At 43.5% G+C, this 15,284-nt stretch overlaps 1 protein-coding gene across 1 annotated transcript in view; it reads left to right on the top strand.

Annotated features, from left to right (window-relative positions):
* arhgap42a (Rho GTPase activating protein 42a) overlaps positions 1–15,284 on the top strand; it is a 604,917-nt gene that overhangs the window by 288,527 nt on the left and 301,106 nt on the right. The gene's annotated exons all lie outside the window — the stretch shown is intronic.

Here is a 15,284-nt window from a genome sequence, read left to right as displayed (position 1 = left end):
AAGTAACAGCCTGACACAGTCATACTCACAGAATCATACCTTTCAGCCAATGTCCCAAACTTCTCCATCACCATCCCTTGGTATGCCCTGTCCTACCGGCAGGACAGACCTACCAGGGATGGCGGCACAGTGGTATACATTCGGGAAGGAGTGGCCCTGGGAGTCCTCAACATTGATTCCGGACCCCATGAAGTCTCATGGCTTCAGGTCAAGCATGGGCATGGAAACATCCTGCTAATTACCACCTACTGCCCTCCCTCAGCTGATGAATCAGTACTCCTCCATGTTGAACACCACTTGGAAGAAGCACTGAGAGTAGCAAGGGCACAGAATGTACTCTGGGTGGGGGTCTTCAATGTCCATCACCAAGAATGGCTTGGTAGCACCAACACTACTGACCGAGCTGGCCAAGTCCTGAAGGACATAACTGTCAGCCTGGGCCTGCGACAGGTGATGAAAGAACCAACACGAGGGAAAAACTTACTTGACCTCATCCTCACCAATCTACCTGTCGCATATGCATCTGTCCATGACAGTATTGGTAGCACTGACCACCGCACAGTCATTGTGGCGACGAAGTCCCGTCTTAACACTGAGGACACCCTCCATCGTGTTGTGTGGCACTACCACGTGCTAAATGGGATAGATTCAGAACAGATCAAAACTGAGCATCCATGAGGTGCTGTGGGCTAGCAGCAGCAGAATTGTATACCATCAAGCCAGGGGACCAACCCTGGTTCAATAAGGAGTACCTAAGGCATACCTAAAAATGAGGTGCCAACCTGGGGAAGCTGCAACACAGGACTACATGCATACTTAGCAGCAGAAGCAGCATGCTATAGACAGGGCTAAGCAATCCCACAATCAACAGATCAGATCAAAGCTCTGCAGTCCTGCCACATCCAGTCGTGAATGGTGGTGGACCATTAAACAACTAACGGGAGGAGGAGGCTCCATGAATAACCCCATCCTCAATGATGGTGGAGCCCAGCACGTGAGTGCAAAAGATGAGGCTGAAGCGTTTGCAAGCACCTTCAGCCAGAAGTGCCGAGTGGATGATCCATATTGGCCTCCACCTGCTGTCCCCACCATCAAAGAAGCTAGTCTTCAGCCAATTTGATTCACTGCACGTGATATTAAGAAACAGCTCAGCGCACTGGATACAGCAAAGGCTATGAGCCCTGACAACATCCCGGCTGTCGTGCTGAAGACTTGTGCTCCAGCACTAGCTGCGCCTCTAGCTAAGCTGTTCCAGTACATCTACAACACTGGCATCTACCCGACCATGTGGAAAACTGCCCAGGTATGTTCTGTCCACAAAAAGCAGGACAAATCCAATCCGGCCAATTACCGCCCCATCAGTCTACTCTTAATCATCAGCAAAGTGATGGAAGGTGTCTTCGGCACATACTTACCAATAACCTGCTCACTGATGCCCAGTTTGGGTTTGGCCAAAACCACTTGGCTCCTGACCTCATTACAGCCTTGGTCCAAACATGGACAAAGGAGCTGAATTCCAGAGGTGAGGTGAGAGTGACTGCCCTGGACATCAAGGAAGTCTTTGACTGAGTGTGGCATCAAGGAGCCCCAGTAAAACTGAAGTCAATGGGAATCGGGGGGAAAACTCTCCACTGGCTGGAGTCATACCTAGCACAAAGGAAGATGGTTGTGGTGGTTGAAGGTCAATCATCACAGCCCCAGCACATCGCTGCAGGAGTTCCTCAGGGCAGTGTCCTAGGCCCAACCAATCTTCAGCTGCTTCATCAATGACCTTCCCTCCAACATAAAGTCAGAAATGGGGATGTTCACTGATGACTGCAGTGTTCAGTGCCATTCACAACTTCTCAGATAATGAAGCAGTCCATGCCCGCATGCAACAAGACCTGGACGACGTTCAGGCTTCCGCTGATAAGTGGAAGTTAACATTCGTGCCACACAAGTGCCAGGCAATGACTATCTCCAACAAGCGCCCTTGACATTCAATGGCATTACCATCGCCGAATCCCCTACCATCGATAACCTGGGGTTCACCATTAACCAGAAGCTTAACTGGATCAGCCACATAAATACTGTGGCAACAAGAGCTGGTCAGAGGCTAGGTATTCTGCGGTGAGTGTCTCACCACCTGACTCCCCAAAGCCTGTCCATCATCTACAAGGCACAAGTCAGGAGTGTGATGGAATACTCTCCACTTGTCTGGATGAGTACAGCTCCAACAACACTCAAGAAGCTCGACACCATCCAGGACAAAGCAGCCCGCTTGATTGGCACCCCATCCACCACCTTAAACATTCATTCCCTCCACCACCGGCGTACCATGGCTGCAGTGTGTACCATCTACAAGATGCACTGCAGCAACTCGCCAAGGCTTCTTCGGCAGCACCTCCCAAACCCGCGACCTCTACCACCTAGAAGGACAAGGGCAGCAGGCGTATGGGAACACCACCACCTGCTAGTTCCCCTGCAAGTCACACACCATCCTGACTGAGAAGTATATCGCCGATCCTTCATCGTCGCTGGGTCAAATCCTGGAACTCCCTACCTAACAGCACTGTGGGAGTACCTTCACCACATGGATTACAGCGGTTTAAGGACGTGGCTTACCACCACCTTCGAGGGCAATTAGGGATGGGCAATAAATTCTTGCCTTGCCAGCGACACCCACATCCCATAAACAAAAAAAACCTTCTCTATGCTGCATCTGATCTTGGAGTACTTGATTTTGAATCAAAATGAGAAAGATAACCATTCTTCATTTAGTGAGGACAAAAATTAATCCAAAATATATAATAAAATATATATTATGGACCAATGTGGTGTCTGTGGTGGATTGAGATGATATAAGTGTAAGAAAGATTTAGTGATATTGCACCTAAAGGATATTGTAATATACGTGGGTGGAACAAATGAAAGACAGAGACATAAGTTGCTAGTCCATGAGATTTTTTATTAGGCCAGAGCGAACTAAGCATGCTCATACTAAACCATATGACAATACATTACACTGCTTTTCCCTTAAAGTATGTATTCCCCTCTCAAATATAACATGTACCACATTACAAAAACTCCTGGCTTTTTTCTTTTAAATGAACTACAAATCCAGTTTAATAACAGGTTTGCGGCGACTTCCTGATCTCCTTGCAGAAGGTTTTGGTGTTGAACCAATTTTCTGGCTGTTTTGTTTTGGTTCCAAATCCAAAGATGATCCTGTTTTTATCTCAGACTTGTTTGAACCTCGTAGTTCAGTTGCTGAAGTCTGAACTGAGTCAAACTCATGTATGAGTTCAGGATCAAGTGGTTCAAGATCACTGTCCAATCCAGGCCAGTAAACAAAGCTGCTTGCAATTGATTTCATACTGACAATTCCTAGATGTTCAATATGAAGTTCGGCCAAAATTCTATCTCTCAAAGAAGCAGGTACCACCACTCTGTTTCCCCACTTGATACAACCTTGCTCACAAGACAATTCAGTATGGCGGTTATGGAATGGTTTAAATTCTGTGTCCATACACTGATCAGTCCATCCATTCAAGGTGTTTTCATACACTCTTTTCAGTACTGAGTCCTTTTGAGTCTCATCTGCAATCTCGGTTGCATTCACAGAAAAGTCTTTTGTCAACTGCACCTAGTGTGAAAATCGCAACTTCATTCCCAGTGCACGAGTCCTCATGTGGCAACCTGGACAAGGCATCTTGTGATTGCGTTTTGCTTTGAAGTGCGATATTCAATCGTGTAGTCATACTGTGACGACAACTCTGCCCAACATTGCATTCTTGATGCGGCCATTGCAGGGATGGGAGATTTGGGCCCCAATATTGCTAGGAGCGGTTTGTGATCAGTTATCAAGATAAATTTTCTGATGATCAGGAACTGTTGGAATTTCTTGATTCCAGACGCAATGGTGAGTGATTCCTTTTCAGTTTGCGCAGTTTCTTTCGCTCCTTGTAAGGGTTTGCGATGCGAACGCGATTGGTTTTTCTTGGCCGTCATTCATTACGTGGCTTATGGCAGCTCCCACACCGTAACTGGAAGCATTACATGCTAACTTAGTAGCGCACAAGTAGGGCATCGCTAGAGAGACTTCTCTTGCAAGTATCATAAGCTTCTTCTTGTGCTTTCGTCCGCTTCCACTGAGCATCCTTCTTGAGGAGTTTATGCAATGGAGCTAAATTGATTGCTAACTTGGGTAAGAAACGTGCGTAGTACTGGACCATTCCAAGGAAAAGAGCTTAACTCAGACACGTTTTGTGGCTTTGGAGCATTGATGACAGCATCAACCTTTTCCTTAACTGGTTGCAAGCCATTTGCATCAACTTTCAGACCAAGGTACACAACCTCGGGCTGCACAAAAGCACATTTGCTCCTTTTCAATTTGACATTGTAGGCATTCAACCTTTGAAGCACTATATCTAACACTTCTAGACTTTCTTCCTCGCTGTTAGTTGCGATCAGCACATCGTCTTGATTGCATAAGCAATTTGGAACTCCTTGCGAAATCTTATCCATCGCTGCCTGGACAATTTTGGGGGAAGACTTTACACCATACAGCAGCTTGGTGTATGAGTACAGTCCCTTGTGAGTGTTGATGGTGAGAAGCTGTTGACTCTCTTTGTCAACATTCAACTGAGCAGAAGCGTGCGACAGGTTAAGCTTGGAGAAAACATTTGACCCTGTGAGTGCTGCATACAACAAATCTTGTACTGTTCATCGTCAACTGCTTGGTTGCTAGTAACTTTGTAGTCACCGCACAAGCGTACAGTTTTGTCTGCTTTGGGCACTATCACAATCGGGGTAGCCCTTTCACTTTTGTCAGTTTTTACTAGCACTCTGTTCTCTCTCAGCTTCGCTAGCTCTTCCTCCACCTGACTTTTCAACGCATAGGAGACTGGCCTTGCCTTACAATAGACGGACTTCGCGTTGGACTTGATGTGGAAATGCGTGTCATACCCAGTGATCCCCTCGTAACTGTCTGTGAACATGCTTTCGTACTTGTTCAGCATTATGTCGAGTCGCTTCTTTGAAATAGCTGCACTGAAGAGGTTCTTCCAGTCTAGTTTTAACTTTCTCAACCAGTCTTTGCCTATGAGAGTTGGCCTGTTGTAGCCCACTACAATAATAGGCAGCTTTACTACTGGCCATTGTGTTGAACTGTACATTCCATTTGTCCGCATGTCTCTAGGATTTCTCCGGAGTAGGTTTTTAACTCTGTGGTAATCTTTGTAAGTAGTGCTAGATTAAACTCACTCTCATATGTGTCCTTACTCATGATAGAGCAGTCTGCCACTGTGTCGATGCACATATTGCTCGTTGATCAAAAGTTTTGTGCGGAAGTCTTTCTCATGACTGCTGGCATTGTCGCTAGTGGCATAGATACTGTAGATACCGAGCTCTTCAACATCAAGTGTGTTCACTTCAATATTGTGAATTCCTCCCTTTTGTTGTCGCTGCTTTGCATTGGCACTAGAATGGTCCTTACTTCCTGCTTTCGATCTAGCTCTGCAAGCTGTTGAAATATGGCCTTGCTTCTGGCAGTGAAAACACTTCGCATTTCTGAATTGGCAGGACTGTGGTGAGTGATTTCCATTGCAGCGACAACAATTCACTGAACTGCTCTCACTGACATGCTTTTGACTTGGTCTCACAACTTTAGGTTTGGCGGTGGCTTTGTGATATGTAGACCTCAGCTGCACTAATCGCTTGAGTTGGACAGAGCTTCCTAGCATTCTTAGAAGCCATCTCCATAGATAGGGCATTTTTGCATACTATGTCAAACGTAAGGTTCGGAGCATTCAGTAACTTGGACTGTGTGCGCTCATCCACCAGTCCACACACAAACTTATCTCGCAGCGCACGATCCAAAAATGTGCCGGAGTTACAATGTAAAGACAGGTTCTTAAGAGCTACAATGTATTCACTGATGGTTTCACTTTGTTTTTTGTTTCTGGTACCAAACTATAGCTCTCTGCAATTTCTAATGGCTTTGGGTCGAAATGGTCCTTGTGTTTCTCGACAATGTCTTTAAAAGATGCATCCTTCGCTTTCCCTGGCGTGGGTAGTTTTGTCAACATTCCATAGACATCTGGCCCAATCTCCGTTAGAAAAACTGCATTCTTCCATTCTCGAATTACTTTATTTTGAGCTTGAACATTCTTACCTGCACCTTTTGTCTCAATAATGTTATTGGCCCCCAAAAAAAGCTCCATCCGCTCAATGTAAGAACTGAATAGTTCACGAGCTCGGTCATACATGCTGAGGCTTCCGATGAATCCTGTAGACACAGTCATGATTGTCCCGATCCCATCGAACAGTGACTCAGCACTCTACCTGAGTACCTGTGAGAATCAACACTGCTGTTGCTGGGTATACATACACACGAAGGCGAAGCACAGATTATTCTGCATAAGCATCAGCAGTAAAACATCGCAAAAATTCAGATTAGGTGTCACACATTCACCTTAACCTTGTCCACTCAAAGGTTGAACACTGTGTCCTTCCATGATAGTTAAAAATGGCTTTGGGATCCCATCCTCATCACCAAAAGTATAATATATGTGGGTAGAACAACTGAAGGACAGAAACATGATGAGTTGCTTGTCCATGTGCTTGTTTATTAGGCCAGAGCGAACTGAGCATGCTCATACTAAACCATGTGACAAACCATGTGATAATACATTACAGATAAGTTGTAGGAACTACAGATTCTTAATCGCAGTATAGTATTTATTTTCACCAGTGATTACCAAGAATTATACAATACAAGTTGCATTTTTGTTCCAGTAAGCCACTGCTGAAAACATTTCAATGAACAAGGGATGTTAATTTAATGGCAGACATAATTGCAGACAATAACAAATCTAACGCATCTTCAGTCTTCAACAAACTAGACTCAAACTGAGAAAATAATGGCCTCAATAGCCATGCAAGACTGCCCCCCCCCCACAAAGTCCAAATACACGTGTGACAAAAATGAGATATTTCTGACTACATTTAGTTTGTGGATGCCCCTTTAATTCCTGTCAGTGTCTAGACAGTTTTTCACAGCAGTTCAGATCCCTGTAACAAGGTATTTTGATAGAATATTGCAAGTTTCATTGGATAAAGAAAAAAAATAACAATGCTGTAAGATTAGTTCATGACTCACAACTCATGCTTCCTTTTCAAATCTGAGTGGAGATTTAAAATCTAGTAAGTTTCAGTAACTTTTCCAGAATATATAAAAAAGACTATAATTTAATTCATTTTCCACTGCCTCATCCCACACTAAAGTGTCAGTTGTAGCTCAGTGGTAGGACTCTCCCGCCTGTCATAAGGTTGTGGGTTCACGTTCCACTCCAGGGATTTAAGCACATAATCTAGGCTGACAATTCAGCGTAGTATGGAGCAGTGCTACACTGTCATAGGTGCCAGTTTATAGGTGTTGTTAAAGTTGCAATATAAATTGAAGTTGCATCATGTCCTGTTTGCTAACCCTTCATTTACAATTGAATACTACAGAAACACCAGGGACACTATTCCTTTTACTGTACATTAACCGTCTTGGTCAAATTGTCGTCTTTTGTGCTGCATATAACAGTAATGAATGGAACACACCTTGCTCTTTAATTCCTGCCATTAGCACAGTTTCTGTTGGGAGAAATTAGAGTCAACGTTTCAGGTCAAAACCCTTTGTCAGGTGAGTTTTTCCAGCATTTTCTGTTATTTTGGATTTCCAGCATCTGCAGTATTTTGCTATCGTACAGTTTCTGTTGTCCTCTGTTCACAAACTGATGTATGGTTAGGAAGATTACCCGACCAAAGTAGCTGCTGTATGATCAAATTGTAAAGCATTACTGCCTTAAGTGGTTTTCTCCTGTTTGATCATGAAGTATTCAGTTTATATACAAGTTGAACTCCACTCATAGAATGAGGAAGGCTATACCCACTGTAAGTAATATGACTCTCCTATGCAGATTTATGGGGTTGTTACTATAGCTTTTTTGTTAAATTGCAACTTTTGTATTTTTTTAAGTTAAAAATACAAACCTTTCTATGATTGCACATGCTTTAATCCTGAAGTTTGTGCTTCAAGGTTGATGACGAGCATTAATTAACATTGGCCAAGTCTGCAGATGCACAAATGGTCTAAGAATATAATGTAATTGTGCAAAAGCAAAATACTGCAGATGCTGGAAATCTGAAATAAAAACTGAAAATGCTGGAAATACACAGCAGGTCAGGCAGCATCTATGGAGAGAGAAACAGAGTTAACGTTTCAGGTCGATGACCTTTCGTCTGATGCTGCCTCACCTGCTATATTGTAATTATGAATGCACTTTTTTTGGGAACCTAAATAGACAAGAAAGTTTAAATACTAATCATTATGCTGTAGGCATAATTGCTGAAAATTGAAGGCAGTTGCAGGATATATTTTTTAGTCATAGTCAGTTGCTCCCTCACCTGCACTTCAGTTTTAATGAGTGTGCTAGTGTTCTGCATCTCTCGCCTTGCCTAAGAGATTTGCAGCTATTACTGTCGTAGCTGGTTATATAGTCAACAAGCACTCAGGTCACCAGCACTGTTTAAACTTAATTGGAATTCAACTGCCTATAAATGTGAAATACGAGTTGAGCCTGTAGGAGCAGCTAACTGCTGTTAACCGATATTCGGCACTTGCTCTTCTCACCAGCATGTTCATTTTAAATGGTGCCTCTAAGCTGAACTCTTGCTGACTGTATGACCAGCTGGAAACTTAGTTTGTTTTTGGGCGGGCTAAGAACCACATTGACGATTAAAGTGCCAGTGGTTAAAGAAACTGATGGGGTGTAAATTGTGGAATGTTATTTATCAGCTTCACGGTATATTAAAGAAAATTACTTTCTTTGAAATTGGTCTAAATAGAGACTGTAATTTGGTCTAAATAGAGACTGTAATTCCTGTACTATGTCATACGTCGTAAGCACTCTTTAGAAAAGTAATCGCGATAAGCAACTGGCTGTGCTGTGGACCCACACCCTGGTAGCCGGTAATCAGGGAAAATCAGTGAAACTGAGGATAACTTTGGCGCTTCCATGGTAATATCGCTGTTAAATACCCCATTAAATGTTAGACCTTGTTGGATTAGGTGTAACTGGGGTTTTAACAGCGTATTGACTGCTAATCAAGCGTTATGGCCCTGAAAAACTAATTTTAACTTTGTGGAGTGTCAAAGTTATCCATTTTAATAAAAATTACAATTTTTAAGAAACTTTAAATGCTTTAAAAAATGTGTTCATGTTTATTTCAGGTTTACCATTTCCTCATGTGAGAGCCCCAATCTTTTGCTCTCTCTAACATTTTTAAAAAGTTAGAATAAAAGGAGCTCCTTCACTTCCTGGTTCCCTGAGAGAACTTTGCATTGTGATTGGTTGCTTAGAGAGCTTGTTGACATCACAGCAACTCAAGCTGTGGAATTCCCCACTATACTGCACTGGTCTGAATTGAACATCAGAAAAGCCAAACTTCTTGCCATAGAGATCGCAAGATCATTGTGGATAGCTTTTTTAGGGGCCAATGGCGAACGCCTTCGCTTCGCCGCTGACTACAAATTATGGGCCATTGTTTTGAACTGAACAATATAAAAACTTTATAATAGGAAATGTCAAAACTACCAGCATTTCACAAAGTTTGTTGAAGAACTAATCCTGAGACTATGCCCCCTAGTTCTAGACACTCCAGCCAGGGGAAACAACCTCTCAGCATCTACCCTGTCAATCCCCTTCAGAATCTTGTATGTTTCAATGCGATCACCTCTCATTCTTCTAAACTCCAGAGTGTATAGGCCCATTCCACACAATCTCTCATCATAGGACAGCCCTCTCATCCCAGGAATCAATCTAGTGAACCTTTGTTGCACCGCCTCCAAGGCAAGTATATCCTTCCTTAGATAAGGAGACCAAAACTGTGCACAGTACTCCAGGCGTGGTCTCACCCAAGGCCCTGTACAATTGTAGCAAGACTTCCTTACTCTTATACTCCAACCCCCTTGCGATAAAGGCAAACATGCCATTTGCCTTCCTTATTGCTTGCTGTACCTGCATGCTAGCTTTCTGTGTTTCTTGCACGAGGACACCCAAATCTCTCTGAACACCAACATTTGAAAGTTTCTCACTATTTAAAAAATATTCTGTTTTTCTATTCTTCTTACCAAAGTGAATAACCTCACATTTCCCTACATTATACTCCATCCGCCACCTTACTGCCCACTCACTTAGTCTATCGATATCCCTTTGCAGACTCTTTGGCCGAGATTTTCTTGATCGATGCGGCTTGGGAGCGGGCCAAGTGGCTTCCAGGTTCCAGTCCCGCCCCCAACTACATCCGGCCCACAGACGCGATTTTACGTCAATTGGCCTTGTTAAGCCCGCCCTGCAGGCTTGCCAGCCAATTACGACAAAGCCGGTCAGATGACGTCATTTGATGACTCGTCATCTGCTGGTTTTCTTAGAGACCATGCACAAATTTTTTTTGACAGCTGATTTCTCAGTGTTTGACAGCATTGAGGTGCTGCATACACTGACAATCACTGTTCACAGGTGAGCTCTTGTACCCAGGCTCCCTCCTTAGGCTAGAACAGATGGCAGCTGCAGGTAAGGTTACAGAAGCAATTTGTCACTGGTGAGAGAGGTTCTCCCAATGAGGTGGGACTAGACATACAATTCAAAACTTGTTAACTCCAGAAAAGTCTAAATGCATTAAAAATGAATTTCCCAACATTTTCTTACCTCTGAAACTCACCAGTGCACCATTGGATTCTTCATACCACTTCTGCAGCTGTCATCAATGCAGAAACATTACAGCAGACTCTCAACACGCCACACTTACCTGGCGTGGTGTACGGACGTCGGGAAGCCCGAAGTAGAAGTGTCAAAATTGAAAAAGAGCCTGTTAACTGCCTGTTAACAACCTTTAACAGGCAGTTAAGTGGCTATAATCCTTTTCCCGCCGCTAGGTGTCAGGTCCATGCGCAAATTGGGGACCCGACACTTGGGAAGATTGATTTTAGGCGGGTTAACAACGGGTTTCCTGCTCGCTGTCAGTCTTTGCGATTTTGCCAACTGACCCGCCTCCTAACCCGCCCCCTGAGCGCCGGAAAAAGTCTGGCCTTTGTTTTCTCCTCACAGCTTACTGTCCCGCCTGGCTTTGTATCATCAGCAAACCTGGATACATTATACTCGGTCCCTTCATCTAGGTCATTAATATAGATTGTAAATAGCTGAGACCCCAACACTGATCCTTGTGGTACCCCACTAGTTACAGCCTGCAAACCTTCAAAAGATCCGTTTGTCCCTACTCTCTCTTTTCTGTCCGTTAACCAATCCTCTATCCATGCTACTATATTACCCCCAACCCCATGAGCCCTAATCTTGTGTAATAACCTTTTATGTGGCACCTTATCTAATGCCTTTTGGAAATCCAAAGATATTACATCCACTGGTTCCCCTTTAACTACCCTGCTAGTTACATCCTCAAAAAAACTCCAATAAATTTGTCAAACACGGTTTCCCTTTCATAAAACCATGTTGTCTCTGCCTAATCATGTTATGATTTTCTAAGTGCCCTGATACCACTCCCCTAACAATGGATTCCAGCAATTTCCTGACGACTGATGTCAGGCTAAATGGCCTGTAGTTCCCTGTTTTTTCTCTTTCCCTCCTTTCTTGAATAGTGGTGTCACATTTGCGACCTTCCAATCTGCTGGGTCCATTCTTGAATCTAGGAAATTTTGGAAAATCAAAACCAATGCATCCACTATCTCTTCAGCCACCTCTTTTAGAACCCTAGGATGTAACCATCAGGTCCAGGGGATTTGTCGGCTTTTAGTCCCATTAGTTTCTCATACACTTTTTCTCTACTTATATTAATTACGTTAAGTTCCTCACCCTTATTAGATCCTTAGTTCCCCACCATTTTTGGTGTGCTTTTTGTATCTTCTACTATGAAGACGGATACAAAATATTTGTTTAACGTTTCTGCCATTTCCTTATTCCCCATAATAATTTCTCCTGTCTCAGCCTCTAAGGGACCAATGTTTACTTTTGCTACTCTCTTCCCTTTTACATACTTGTAGAAGCTCTTACAATCTACTTTTATATTTCTTGCTAGTTTTTTCTCGTTCTATTTTTTCCCTTTATCATTTTTTTGGTCAACCTTTGCTGGTTTCTGAAACTCTCCCAATCCTCAGGCTTACTATTATTCTTTGCAATATTATAAGCTTCTTCTTTCAATCTAATGCTATCGTTAGCCATGGTTGGATCACTTTTCCCGTGGAGATTTTGTTATTAAATGGAATGTATTTTTGTTGAGAATTAAAAAATATTTATTTAAATGCTAGCCACTGCTTATCTACCGCCATACCTTTTAATCTATTTTTCCAATCTACCCCTTTTAATCTATTTTTCCAATCTACCTTAGTTAACTCGCCCCTCATACCTATGTAATTGGCTTTATTTAAGTTTAAGACTCTAGCTTCGGACTGAGGCAAGTCACTCTCAAAATTAAGGTGAAATTCTATCATATTATGATCAATCTTCCCCAGAGGATTAACGCTGTCTCAGTACACAATACAAGATCTAAAATAGCCTGTTCCATGGTTGGTTCCATGACATATTGTTCTAGGAAACCGTCCTCCAGACTACTTTTGCCAATTTGATTTGTCCAGTCTATATGAAGATTAAAGTCCCCCCAAGATTATTGCATTACATAAGAACATAAGAAATAGGAGCAGGAGTAGGCCATTCGACCCCTCGAGCCTGCTCTGCCATTCAATAAGATCATGGCTGATCTGATCCTGGCCTCAACACTACTTTCCCGCCTGCTCCCCATAACCCTTGACTCCCCTGCAGCTCAAATATATGTCCATCTCCGCCTTGAATATATTCAAAGACTCCGCCTCCACAGCTCACTGGGGTAGAGAATTCCAAAGATTCACGACCCTCAGAGAAGAAATTGCTCCTAATCTCCGTTAAATGGGTGACCCCTTATCCTGAAACTGTGCCCCCTAGTTCTAGATTCTCCCACGAGGGGAAACATCCTCCCTGCATCTACCCTGTCAAGTCCCCTCAGAATCTTATATGTTTCAGTAAGATCCCCTCTCATTCTTCTAAACTCCAATGAGTATAGGCCCAACCTGCTCAACCTTTCTTCATAAGACAACCCCTTCATCTCAGGAATTAACCTTGTGAACCTTCTCTGAACTGCCTCCAATGCAAGTATATCCCAAGGAGATCAAAACTGCAGGCAGTACTCCAGGTGTGGTCTCACCAGTGCCCTGTACAGTTGTAGCAAGACTTCCCTGCTTTTATACTCCAGCCCCCTTGCAATAAAGGCCAACATTCCATTTGCCTTCCTAATTACTTGCTGTACCTGCATGCTAACTTTTTGTGTTTCATGTACGAGGACCCCCAGATTCCTCTGTACTGCAGCATTATGTAGTCTCCATTTAAATAATATTTTGCTTTTTTATTTTTCCTACCAAAGTGGATAACCTCACATTTCCCCACATTATACTCCATCTGCCAAATTTTTGCCCACTCACTGAACCTATCTAAATCCCTTTGCAGACTCTTTGGGCTCGAATTTCCAAGCCCCATGGAGGCGGGTTTGGAGGCGGGAGTGGGGGGAAAATTGCAGAATCGGGGGGCATGAACCCAACCCATCTCCATGCCCATTTCCCAGGAGGCGGGTACCCGACCTGTGCTGAGAGCTGCCTCCCCGAGGCGGGAAGGTGATTAGTGCCAATTAACTGCCTGTTAACAGGTAGTTAACCGGCAGTTTTTGGCCTAATACCTATTTTTAGCCCTGAGGTGTGGGCTGCCCGACGGCTCCAAACCACGCCAAGTTAGCGAGGCGGACCATCGGGCTGAAGGGCTTGGAGGGTTTGAGATGTCCGGTGTTCAGGTGAGTGATGGGTGCATGAGTGCAGAGGTAAGTGTGTTTGGTGTGTGTAAAGTGATTAAATAAGTTTTACTTACCTTTACTTACTAATGCAGGCTTCCTTCCTTCAGGTCTCAGGAGTCCCTCATCTCACCAGCACAGAAAGCAGAATGGCCGCGAGCTGTCAAAAGTTGCAGCATTCTGCTTTCTGTTCTGGAGAGATTTCTAACTGAGTCTGTGGAGAAGGACTCAAGTTAGAAGTCAGATTGTCAGTGTTTGACAGCTTCACAGAGCTGTCAAACGCTGATATTTCATCTGTCAAAAGCTCTTGACAGATGAAATGTCAATCCCTGACATCACCTGTAACCGGGTGTCCTTTAATTGGCTTGCTGAGCCCGCTGGGCGGGCTAAACAAGGTCAATCAAGGGAAAATCGCATGGGTTGGCCGCAAATCGATGGAGGCGGGACTACAACCCAAAAAGTGGGAGTCCCGCCTCCATCATGCCTCATTGACAAAATCCAGCCCTTTGTGTCCTCCTCACAACTTGCTTTCCCATCTATCTTTGTATCATCAGCAAATTTGGCTACAGTACACACGGTCCCTTCATCCAAGTCATTAATATAGATTGTAAATAGTTGCGGCCCCAGCACTGATCCCTGCGGCACCCCACTAGTTACAGTTTGCCAACCAGAAAATGACCTATTTATCCCAACATTGTTTTCTGTTTGTTAGCCAATCCTCTATCCATGCTCATATATTACCCCAACACTGTGAGCTCTTATCTTGTGCAGTAACCTTTTATATGGCACCTTATCGAATGCCTTCTGGAAATCCAAATACACTACATCTACTGGTTCCCCTTTATCCACCCTGCTCGTTACATTCTCAAAGAACTCTAGTAAATTTGTCAAACATGATTTCCCATTCATACAATCAAGCAGAGTCAACATGGTTTTATTATGATTTTCTAAATGTCCTGCTATTACTTCCTTAATAATGGATTGCAGCATTTTCCCAGTGACAAATGTTAGGCTAACTGACCTTTGTTGCAAGCGCCTACTGTTTCCTGATTAATATTCTCTCCAACGGTATAGCTACTGTTAAGGGACCTATATAGTACTCCTACCAGTGTTTTCTGCCCCTTGTTATTCCTTATCTCCACCCATACTGATTCTACTTCCTAATCCTAGATCCTTTCTCGCTACTGTCCTTATGTCATCTTTTATTACTCCCCTCCTTTTCCATTCTGCCTGTCTTTTTGAAACGTCAAGTACCCTGGAACATTTAGTTCCCAACCTTGGCCACCTTGCAACCACGTCTCATTGCTCCAAAAAGAAGAGACCTGGTATTACATGATTGTTTTGATTGAATTGTATCATTCTCTAGCTGTAAA

The sequence above is a fragment of the Somniosus microcephalus genome, chromosome 10, assembly GCF_052327205.1.
Source record: "Somniosus microcephalus isolate GS21.2 chromosome 10, FLI_Smic_1.0, whole genome shotgun sequence".
Taxonomy (NCBI): Eukaryota; Metazoa; Chordata; class Chondrichthyes; order Squaliformes; family Somniosidae; genus Somniosus; species Somniosus microcephalus.
This window is presented reverse-complemented; position numbering and strand designations above follow the sequence as displayed.